The sequence below is a fragment of the Zootoca vivipara genome, chromosome 4 (assembly GCF_963506605.1).
Source record: "Zootoca vivipara chromosome 4, rZooViv1.1, whole genome shotgun sequence".
Lineage (NCBI taxonomy): Eukaryota > Metazoa > Chordata > Lepidosauria > Squamata > Lacertidae > Zootoca > Zootoca vivipara.
Genome location: NC_083279.1, coordinates 90430145 through 90442410, shown reverse-complemented (window position 1 = coordinate 90442410; position 12266 = coordinate 90430145). Strand labels below are relative to the sequence as shown.

Genomic DNA, 12266 nt, shown 5'->3' with positions numbered 1-12266 from the left:
CCCCAAGGGTCATCTAGTCCAGCCCCCTGCAAAGCAGGAATCTTTTGTCCAGCATGGGGCTTGAACCTGCAACTCTGAGATTAACAGTCTCATGCTCTACCAACTGAGTTATCCCAGGGTGTGGGTGCTAGTGGCAAAATGCCATGTTGAGAGGCAATCTGCAGAAACTCAAAGGAAAAATATTGTTCATTGCCACCTAGAGGACAGAAGTTTGGACAGAGGAAAGGAGGAATGCAGCAATCCCTTCCCAAGCCCACTTTACCCCCCCCCCCATGTCACCAAATTCTGTTGGTGTCTGGGCCATTTGGTGTCGGGAGGATGATAAAATTTTGTTTGTTTCTTGCCTACATTTAAACTGTTGAACAGTTTATTTTGGATTTCATGCAAATAATGGGATGTGTGCAATAGCTAGTAGCCACTGGCCACCCAAGGTAATTAAGCTAGCAATTACCAATGCAAAAGCCCAGAGAGAAAGCCATCCAGTCTACTTGATGCAATGCAGTTCCCATGATGCTCATCTTTGGGATTAGGAATGATCAGGTGACAGGGTTTGCCACAGTCTCCAGATGGTGTGCATGTGTTTGGCATATTGAATCAGGCTGTCCAGAGCTTGGGAAAAACCCTTCGTCTGAAATCACTCCAAGAGAGATCCCTTTGTTGCTGCTATGCCACTTCTCTATTATTAACAACAGAAATGTCCCAAATTCTTTGGAACCACAGGAATTGGCGGAGCAGCAAACTCCTTTTTGATTTCTTCCTCACAATGACTTTATGTTTAGTTACAGGTACAGTGTTGGTCTGACGTAGTTGAAACAAAATAAAAAAAATTCCTTCCAGTAGCATCTTAGAGACCAACTAAGTTTGTCCTTGGTATGAGCTTTTGTGTGCATGCATCTGAAGAAGTATCTGAAGAAGTGTGCATGCACGCGAAATGACTATGTGATTCTGTACACAGAGACCAAAGGGTGCATGGGGTCTTAAGCCAAGGTGCTGCTCTGTTCCTGATTTCTCTGCACTGTTTTCTGAAAGGTTTAAGGATACTATCCTCTTTCCCATTTGCTTCAAAATATATATTCCAGCCTCTTCTCTTTTATGGGCAATTTCAGGCTGTTCTTTTCGGGGGTGTATTCTGCGACATTTTCTATTTTATATAAGATTTTATTATGATTTTTCATAATACATCACAATAAAAAAATCTAAACAAAAATGGGGGGGGAGGCTACCAAGTCCTATTTCACAGGTAAATCTTAACTTGTCCCACATAGAGAAAGGTAAACCCTCCCAGGTCCCAGCTCTCACCTGGGGACATCCCTTTCTTTTCCCATCTTCCCACCCTTGGAGAGATTCCCTACCTTGCCTCTCACAGAGTCCTTCAACAGCTAAGCATCACTATCTGCATATTTACCTCCCGTCCCCTTTAACCCCAAGTAAAGAACAACAAAAAGTACAAAAGAGCAGAAGAGAGTAAAAGCAAGAACAGAGTATTCTGCAACATGTTGTTGACACAACATTAGTGGTGGGTTCATTCTGTTTTCTCAGTTGTTCTTTGAGGATTCCGCACATTATTGCTGTCCAGAGGGAGTGTTGTGCAATAAAGTGGGACAAAAATAAACCAGAACATGAAAGACCCTGTGTGAGAGGCGTAGAAGGGAAGATCTCCCAGGGTGGGAGGCTGGGAAAAGAAAAGAAAGCTCCCAGGTGAGAGCTGGGAGGGTCCACCCCCTTCTGTGTGAGACCTTTGAGAGAGGACTTTGTATTGTATTTTCCCTCATCTGTCTATTTTCCTTTCCTTTTTGTTGTCATATTTTATTTAGATTAATTTGTTTTTATTGCATTGTATGATGGAAAGTTTCAATAATAATAATAATAATAACCTAGAACATTTGTGCTATAAAATGAGTTTGGCAGCAAGTTACAGGGAGGGTAGGCACTGATTGGTAATGAAACAATGTGCCCACCCCAAAACTTTTGCAGATGTGAATAGCATCAAAAGTAGGGTTGTATATGACTGCATCCCACATAAAAACACGAATGCATGTCATCATGAATGCACAGCAAAAGTGGCATATGGAAGTACTCTATGATACTCTTAATTTGTATGTATATATACAACTGTTCAAAGACTTGGAGGAGATGTGATAGAGTTAACATTGTCCACAGTACAGATGTGTCTTCTCCAGCACATCAAAATACATTTTGTTCTGGTGTGCATGTGTAAATTTTCTGAGGAATGAAATCAACCAGATCAGAAGCCACTTGCTATCAGGTCTAGTCAGTGTTATAATTTTACTTACTTGTATGAGGTTAGAGAACATGGTTGTTTTTCGGATCTGAAGTGGTAGCTAATAATTTTTAAATAAATGGGCTGAATTCCCCTGAAATGAATCTCTCCTAGCTGCATTTTCTTTTTGGGATGCAAGGTGGTCAAGAAGGTGTTGGTGGGGCAGCTTCAGGCATGAAACTGATTTTCCATACCCATGTCAATCTGATTTAACGCAAAAGGCACGGGAGGGCCTTTTTGGTGGTGGTTCCGTATTTGTGGAATTCCCTTCTGAGATGTGACTGGCTTTTTATTATATTCTTTTCAGAAACAGGTCAAGAAGCACCTCTTTTTACTAGCTTTTGGAGGAGGAACAGGGCAAAGAATTTTAGTTGATTATTTTATTGCCCAATTTTGATGGCCATGGCATAGCTGCCAAGTTTTCCCTTTTCTCGCGAGGAAGCCTATTCAGCATAAGGGAAAATCCCTTAAAAAGGGGGATAACTTGGCAGCTATGGGCCATGGTGAACAATTTAATGCTCCTTTTTTCTTTTTCCCCTGTGTGTTGGTTATGGAATTGTTCTCCCTGCCGATATTTGATTTGCAGTCTGTTGTGTTCTCTAACATTTGATTGATTTAAACTGCTCTGTTGTCTATTGTCAAAGGGCAGTACATAAATTATCAGGCTGTCATCGCTGGATGAGATTTAGTATTTATTATCTGTATTTATTATCTGTACACGGTTGCCTTCAAACATGTGGATTGCCAAGTCCTGAAGAGCTTTTGAAGAGGTGGCTGATGAAACCAGCACAGGAAGCTGCAATCTGGACTCATGTCTCCATGGTTCTTCTTCGCTTTTTGTTGTTGCCCACACACCCTACTTCCCCAAACAGTGTGACGTTCAAGAGGAAGTGGTACCACGGTTTGGCTTCCTTTTGGAGGAGCCAAGTCTCTGTTGGTGACTTGGGCATTTCTGCAATATGTGGATGATTCACAAATATGCAAGCAGAACGCAGGTGAAAGGAAGTAGCACAGCTGTCCGAGTTCATGAGCAACATTGCATATTGTGCAAGTGAATTCCATAGTGTTAAACATAATAGCATTATGATATTGGCAGTTTTATTTTCAGCCTTTTTCCATAACTGCTGCACACTGGGTCAACATCCATCTATTTATCAAGATCCCAATAACCCTTTCTTGGTCAGTCACTGTCAGTTCAGACCCCACCAGTCTATATGTGAAGTTGGGATCTTTTTTGGTGTCCCAATGTGCATTGCCCTACACTTGCTTATATTGAACCACAGCTGCCTTTTTCATAGCTCTTTGCTATTCTTTTTTTTAAAAAAGTAAATTAACAACGCGTAGTCAAACTATGGAATTTGCTCCCACAAGTTGTAGTGATGGCTGCCATCTTCGAGGGCTTTAAAATGGGGTTAGGCAAATTCACGGAGGATAAGGCTGTCAAAGGCTACAAGCCACGTTGTTGGAGGTCTTTGAATACTAGTTGCTGAAATTCCCAGCTTGCTGAATTCTCCAAAATGTGAACAAGTAGGCCAGCCTAGGTAGATAGCTGCAGGCCACATGAGCTGTTATCCCGAAGCAGACTAAGAACCTTCATCATCCTCTTGCTGCTTGCGTTCCTTGTCATGAGAACCTTGCAGCAATTAAAAGCTCCATGGTTAAATCACCAGCTACTACCAGTAGCATTTACATCCCATTATGACGTGCAGTGTGCTTTGAGGGGGGTGGTGAGGAAACATGAAGTATGAACTTGGTATTTTTTAAAAAGAAAGGTTCTCCAGATGTTTCCAAAATTACTCATTCAAGATGTGGGAAAAGCAGTGCCTATTTAAGGGATATATTCCCATTTAAGGCATATACTTCTGTTCTTCCTGTCTAGCTCAATTGTTTCCTTCCTGCCAGATTGAGGCTATCCTTTAAAAATACAAGCGTCGCTTGTACCTCAATAACATATAGGGTTTTAGGCTTAGAACTGGTGCCCTCCAGACAGCCCTGAACAGTCCAAAACATCTGGAAAGCAAAAGGCTGGGAAAGGGAAGGGGTTACGCTCCAGCCTTCCAAAAAGTAGGTGTCAACAAAGAGCCCACATTTATATCATGATTGAGTCTGTGATCCATGCACATTTACCTGAGAGTAAGCTCCACTGAACACAATGGACTTCTAGGTTTTCTTGCTTTTTTCTCTGCCACATGGGCTATGTACACATTACTCCAGCTCCAATGAACTCCCACCACTGGTGTTTGAAGCAGAGTGTACATAATGTTAGCCACAGTTCATATATATCCTGTAATTCTTGAGAAATGCTTCTGCTTGATGTGTTTCCCCTCAAACCATATATTCTATATGGTTCCATACAGTAAAGGCTAATCTCCCTACAAACAAATCAGAATGAATTTCCTTGTAAAGAAACCAGAATAAAAATTAATGAAATAGGTTGTCTGGAAACAACCGGAGTCTTGTAACACCTTAAGGACTAACATATATATTATGGCACAAAACTTTAATGGAATAAAGTCCACTTCATCAGGCGCATGAAGTATCATCCGTAGGAGATCCTCCCAAGTGTCCTTATTTTCCAGAAGCCATCCCAGTTTTTTATTTGATCCCAGAAGGTCCCGCTTTTCCTTAAGACTTCCCTATTTTCATTGGAGAACTGTTGGAGGGTATGGAGTTTTGTGACCCCAGAGCCAAGGAGATAACTATACAACCTTCAGGAGACATCTGAAGGCAGCCCTATATAGTTTTTTACGTTATCATATGTGTTGAAAGCCACTCAGAGTACAGTGGTACCTCTGGTTACGAACTTAATTTGTTCCACAGGACCGTTCTTATCCTGAAACAGTTCTTAACTTGAGGCACACTTTCACTAATGGGGCTCCCCCTGGCGTGCGACTTCCGCTCGCATCCCAGGGCAAAGTGCGCAACCAGGAGCACCTGCTTCCGGGTTAGCAGAGCTCGTAACCCGAAGTGTTTGCATGGAGGATGGTTCGTAAATAGAGGTATTACTGTATTTTTATTATCATCATCATCATCATTATGGAATAGGATATCCCTATTTTCATTGGAGAAACATTGGCGGGTATGCTGTAGTTGATAGGTAATATATACATAGGTGTGAAGAGAGAGAGAGAGAAAATTAAACTGTGGCATGAAATAGCAATGAAAGAAAAATGTAAAACCTGTGAAAATTTAATTGACTAATTGCAGCAGCAGGAACTGGGAATGACACTGTCATTCTAGCATTGCTAAGTTAATTAGCTGTCATCCGCGAGTGGACCTAACGGTCAGGGATACCTTTACCTTTATTGGTGATGCAGGCCAAAAAGGATGCAAACTCCTGGGTCTAGCCAATAAAACTCAGGAGCCGGGAGGAGATAAGATCCAGCCATTTATTACTTTTGGTTCAGCTGTTTTGTTCTGCATGTTAACAGATCCATACTCAAGTATCATGTCTCCAAGCTCCAGCCCGTTATGTAGAAGATGACAGCTCTGCCAAAGGACCTCAGACACAAAAATACCATCCACCACAGATCTGGATTCTTGAATTCCACTTGGGACTTCTCAATGGTAACTGTTCTAGGTTCAGGCATCCTCTTAATGGTGTCTACAGAATTACTGATTGAATTGTGAAGACTGGTGGTTGGAGTGGTCTGTTTGGATGGAGGTGTCATGGTCCCTTCATCCTGTTTGCTCACAGTATCAATTATGGAATTGATGCAAGCCAGAAAGGCTGTAAACTCATGGGTCTAGCCAATAAAACTCAGGAACCGGGAAGAGATAAACCAGCCATTTATTACTTCCAGTTCAGCAGGTAACCCACGGAAATCTGAACTAACCCTCCCAACCCCCTGGGGGGTTATTTATAAGTTTCCCCCCCACAAATAATTTCAATTTTCTCCAATCATATGCATAGAAACATTTCCCCATTACCTTGTTCAGGAAATCAACTAGCTCTTGCTGGCCAGAAGTGTGCTAGGCATGCTGACATAGCTTTAATTCATTGTGCCTGCATGGTCTTCATATGAATACCCTGTGTTACATATTGTGCTTTGTGAACCTGCATATATTGCAACAAAAGTTTCAGCTTCTTTCTACCGGGGGGGGGGGGCAACTTGCAAAGCAAAATGTTTTTTCTCAGCAGTTTCAAAGCTTTAGCAGATTCTTAGCATTTTCTTAAAGTGAAAGGCTACAGATTTTGGGGTCTCTCCCACATTCCCCCCTTTCAAGCTTAAGGTGCAAGGAACTCACACCTTTAGCTTGACCCTCAGGTGCAATGAAGTCACCACCATTAGCTGGACCCTCTAGAGCAGGCACCCCCAAACTGCGGCCCTCCAGATGTTTTGGCCTACAGCTCCCATGATCCCTAGCTAAGAGGACCAGTGGTCGGGGAAGATGGGAATTGTAGTCCAAAACATCTGGAGGGCCGAAGTTTGGGGATGCCTGCTCTAGAGGCACTAGTTAATACAGCAAAAGCTTTGGGCATAATTGTCATTGCCCTATTTGGATCAGGGCCACGTGGGGGGTGTGTGCTTGGGGATTTAGAGGGTGTGGTTGATGATTCCTCAAGCTTCCCCTGTGCATAGAGCAACCAGCTTCCAGGATGTAGTTGCAGCAGAGAGGGCTGTTGTCTCATGGCCTGTGGCCTAATCCACTCTGGGGCAAGCCCAGGCACAGGGTTTCTATTGGTGCAGTTTGAACCTTAAGTCAGAGTCTGCGTCCTTAGCACACTCCAGGTGCCTACAGACTTTTTAATGTGAAAATGGTGACCCCAAGGAGAAACCCCAGCAATCGCAGTCCGTGTGGTCTGCAAAAATGGCAAATGGTCCTTGCCAGCGCGATGTCAATGGTTCGTCCTTCCACTCTTTCAGCCAGATGTTACTGCAGGTTGGAACTGGTGCACTGGTTCAGAGAGGCTGTTAAAAGGTAGGCTCAAGGACCCACCTGCAGAGATGAAACAAAACACAGGAGAGAGACTGCATTTGGTGACGTAATGCATGCCCCTCCGACAACCACCAACCCACTGTTGACCCGCAGGAAAAATTGGTGGGCGCCTGCCATATTCCAATTCAAAAGGTGACAATTTCAGGGTTTTCTTAGGGCTACAGTGAATTCTGAACAGGGCAATAGGAAGAGCCTCTGTCTAGTTCATATGAGTCTCCTGTCAAACTGGGTTTTCAGAGTTCATTCAGAGCCATCTGCAGGTCATTCTCATCTTCCCACGCTCCCGTGTTGGCCTGCCTGGCGGCCTGCTCTGCTCTAAAGTGTCCCATTTGGATGATGGGGTTACTCTAATGATGTGCTCTGTAATGCATTACTGCCACCTCCTTCGGGGCCCATACAGCTTCCAACAAGTTGAGAATCCCAGGGCATGTGTTCTTCCAATGACCTTTCTCCTCGCATAGGGCACACTGGTTTGCTGCCTTTTTTCTTTGGTTTTTCACTGCCGGTTGAAGACTTGGCTTTCTTCTTCTTCAGCTTTTTCGGCACCTCTATGCCACTCTATGCTTTCAGCTTCTTTCCCTTTGGCTCGCTCAGGCCAGCATCCCCAGCTGCCAGCTTTCGCTTCATGGGCGGCTTCTCTTTTGCCTCAGCCTTGGAAGATTTGGCAGCTCTGCGTACTTTTACCAGCGTATTTTTGCAGCCCCAATACACATCTTAAATCACAACTGCACTGGGTTCATACTTTTGTATTGTAAATCAGATAAGCATCTCCCCTGCTCAGAGAGTCAGAAAGCAATTAGCTGACCCAGAGGTGTAAGGAGGAATTCACTTTAAACGATCCTTTCCCCCAGAAGGCTGCAGTTTTACTTATCCCACAATGCCCCACGTTCCATGAACCAAAGTTGGACACACAGGTTTTCCAATCTCACTACACTGAGCCTTTGTGACAACTTTCTTTGCAGAGGCGGCTTTGGAGCTGATGCTTCCCGCTCCTTTTTTCCTTGCTGCGGCCCCCTTAGTCCTTGCCACTTCCTTTCCAGAAGAGGGTAACGGGCCAATCTCTTGTCTTCTGCCCAACTATTACCTTAGCATCGACATCTGAGTCGCTACTGTCACTGGCAGAGCTGTCGCCAGAAGCCATGCTGATGGGAGGACTACGAAGAGCAGAGGCGGCTTTTCTGGAACTCTGTCTAGATAGCGCAGGAGCAGCACCCTTTGGCAGAGTGGGCAGTGGGGTCTTTATACGGCCCATGAAGCCCTTTAAGAGGGACTGCGAAGCCTCCTGGTCTTCAGCACTGCTGGTCGCTTCAGATGAGCTCTCTGGCTTCTCCCCCACTCCTTGTTTCTGTGGTATCCTTGCAGGCTGTGGGATCTGCTTGGCAGTTGTCAATGTCTCCTCCTCGCTATCTGAGGAACTGTGCTATCTGAGGAACTCTCCTTGTGCTTAAGGATCCCATCGGGTTTATCAGAGCCTGGCTTAGTTTAGGCTTCTTGGAGGAGCTCTGCTCCACCTTCCCCATTCTTACTACAGCAGGTCCTTGGCACTTGGTGGAAACAGAGTTCGGTGTACTGGAGCTGGCCTGTTGTGCATGTTTCACTGGAGGAGCAGCTGTTTTTACTGCTTTCGGCAGAAAAAAGGGGTGAATGGGGGGCAGTTTCACAGGGTTTGCAGCCACCACCTCATCCTCTGAAGAATCAGAGCTGTTGGTCTCTGACCTCTCTGCAGCCTTCTAGAGAGAGGCAGCTGCAGACTTCATTGGGCTTCCTGTCCAAACTTTTTCCTGCTGGCTGAGCGTTGCCTGCTTTGCCTGATGTGGCACCTGCCATCTTTGCAGCTGGAGCTTTCGCAGGAGCGAGTGTGGGTTTCTGAGTCTCCTGAGCTGGTTTTTGGGTGAACACTTTGTCTTCCTCAGAGTCAGACTCATCGCTAGAATCCTGGCTACTGTCTTCACTCTCCTGGGCCTTCTGAAGTGGTCCTCCTGGTGGGGGCAGGGACTTTGCAGCAGACAACACCTGAGGTGCAGCGTTTGCCTTGATTGCGAAAGGAGATGGCAGGTTATGTTGTGTTGGAGGAATCATTTCATCCTGACTGTCAGATGAGCTGCTGCTCTCACTCTCCATCTCCTTCCCCTTCAAGCCCTCAACGCGGCTTTCGCTGGGGTGCCTGGTTTATCAATCTGATTTTGTCTGGCTCCAGCGGGAGGCTGAGGAGTTTGCAATTTCTTCTGGATTACTGGAACTGAGGGAGCCTCATCCTCACTCTCAGATGATGACTCGCTGCTCTCTGAGCTCTCTTCACCCCGCCATGTGCAATAATAAGCAGACAATCACGGAAATAATAACCAATACAAAATGTACAAAAACTGTGATATTATAACAAAAATATAACTGAAAATAACATGAGCTAACAAAAATCACTTAAATGGCTATAGCCTATGGCATACATTCCAAGTATAGTCAACTCTTAAAGTGCAAAAATTCACTTTGAAATCCTATATAGTGTTAGGTGATTGTACAATGAACGCTCATGGATATGATGTTTAAAGCAAAGTTCCTCAGTTGTCCTTGTCTGTCGGACGGGTTGCTAGCTAAAAGTCTTCCCGTTTCACTGGTTGGACTCCAGTTTTTTCAAAGGAACGGACTCTATCAATAGAAATAAAGAATAAGAAAATTTAACCATAGCTAAAAAGCTCCAGCAACTCTAACATTCTTCACTTCGGCAAAGGCCGAAAAATTGCTGGAGCCACACTGTGGCAGCAAACCACTGTCTTTTTGTTTGTGAAAACAGGGCAATCTTAAACATGCCTACTCAGAAGAAAGCCCTGTTGTGTTCTGTACAGAGCCCCCAGTTGTTTCACGGACTATTGACCTGTACACCACTATTCCGCTGCCACCAACCAGGATCCCCTGGTAGAACACCGAGTCTCAGTCAGGATTAAAGTTAATAAAGAATATTAAGAGTTTATTTCAAACACCTACAAGATTAGATATTCAATACACTGTTACACTTTATCCTCTCAGTGTTATGTCTGTCTTTAACTCACTCTAACTCCCCACCACAAAGATCCACACACCAACCCTCCCAACTGCTAACCCCCCCCCCACCTTGGGCTGAGTCTTAAAAGCCAATAAGCTCTGCCTCCGGACTTCCTATTGGTCAGCTTGTTAACCCTTTTATCTCCGCCTGACAGTCTTATTCCCAAAGAATGGCAAACGCCACACCCAGCTTCAGCATTTTCTTAGCATTTTCTTAAAGCGATAGGCTACCAATTTTGGGGGCCACACTGGGGCAGCAAACCATTGTCTTTTTGTTTGTGAAAATCGCCACAAGCAAGGCAATCTTATACATGCCTACTCAGAAGACAGCCCTGTTGTGTTCAAACACTTCAATGGGATTTACTCCCAGGCAAGACCTTGCTTGCAGCCTTGTCACAGATTGCACTTTTAGCATTATGGAAAGAAGATCTGTGTCTTTTACAGCTGTGGGGTGAAGCTTCTCCCATCCCCATTTTCCACACAAAATGGGGGAAGGAATGACCTGCTGATCTCTGCTTTACAGCACAACTCTGCACATGCATAGGATTATCAATGCCAGATTTCCCAAAATACTTCTTCTTAATTGCATTTCACTATTAATATACTTCTTAATTGTATTTCAATTCAACAATTACCTTGATAAAATACATATTTTGTTATGTGCAAATGGCTTGAGATACCTATTAGGTCTATAAATTGCCATATAGCATATATCAAGGGCCCCTTTACCTTCAGTAGCTTATGGCCTCATCAAACCTAAATCCTGCTCTAGTTAAAGCAGATGTGGGGAACCTTTGCCCTCTAGAGCAGGGGTGGCCAACTTCCAAGAGACAACGATCTACTCACAGAGTTAAAAACTGGCAGTGATCTACCCCCCCCTTTGGGGTTCATGTCAAAGTTGTTGAGCTTTTTTTTAAGAAGGAAAGCCCTGTTTTGGGGGGTTCACATGAAAGTTGTTGAGCTTCTTTAGGGAAGAAAGCGACGTTGAGCTTTTTGTTTTAGGAAGGAAAGCCCTGTTTTTTGTGGTGCAGGTCATTTTAGGGGTGCAGGGCAAAGATGTTGAGCTTTTTTTAGGGCAGCCAAAGTTTTTAAGCTTCTTTGGGGGGAGCCACTGATCTACCGGTGATCTACCACAGATGTCCAGTGATCTACCGGTAGATCACGATCTACCTGTTGGACATGCCTGCTCTAGAGGTACCTGAACTACAACTCCCATCATCGCTGTCATTTGGCCATGCTTGCTGGGGCTGGTGGGAGTTGTAGTTTATAACAATCCCCAGCGGGACTTGATTGACATGAATGGGATGCAAATTATGGATAAACACTGTACGTAGTTTATTAAAGGTGCTGAAAATTGTGGCTGGGGGGGGGAGAGTGTCCTTTCACAAAACCAGAACAACCCACAGTACTGTTGTATTAATTTGGCAGGATTTTTTTTGGTGGCAAACTGGCAATGTCTTTAATCGGTTTTATTGATTGTTAGGTGAGTGGCAACCAAAAAGAAAGAAAAATTACTAAGGAAAGCCATTTGAAAGTGGTGCAAGCAGTGCTGGATTTAGTATAAGCTAAACAAGCTATAGTTTAGGGCCCCACTCTCTCTTGCATATTAAGTTTGTTATGAATAAAAAATAACTTTAAGTTAGAGCTTAATAATTATTTCACTATTAATATACTTAATTGTATTTCAGTTAAACAATTACTTTGATATACTGTAATACATATTTTGTTATGCGCAAATGGCTTTAGATACCTATTAGGTCTACAAATTATAGCATACTGTATATTCAACACAAAAAAACAGCGGCAATTTGTTGTTGACAAAGGACAGCTGGATATATAAAGGGCCCCATTACCTTCAGTAGCTTTAGGGCCTCATCAAAACTAAATCCGGCCCTGGGTGCAAGGCCGCTTTAAAAGAACGTCGTGTGCGGACGTGACCCACCAAGCACGCAAAAAAATAAAATACTGTACTGTAAATCAAAATCACACCCAGTTCCCTGAAGTGCGC

At 44.0% G+C, this 12266-nt stretch overlaps 1 long non-coding RNA gene across 1 annotated transcript; it reads right to left on the bottom strand.

Moving 5' to 3' along the window:
• Positions 1–8570: 8570 nt before the first annotated feature.
• Positions 8571–12266, bottom strand: LOC132592019 (uncharacterized). The gene is made up of 2 exons (XR_009557518.1): positions 12112–12266; positions 8571–9865 (listed from the first exon to the last, which is right to left on the bottom strand). It is a non-coding gene; the product is annotated as an uncharacterized LOC132592019 (long non-coding RNA).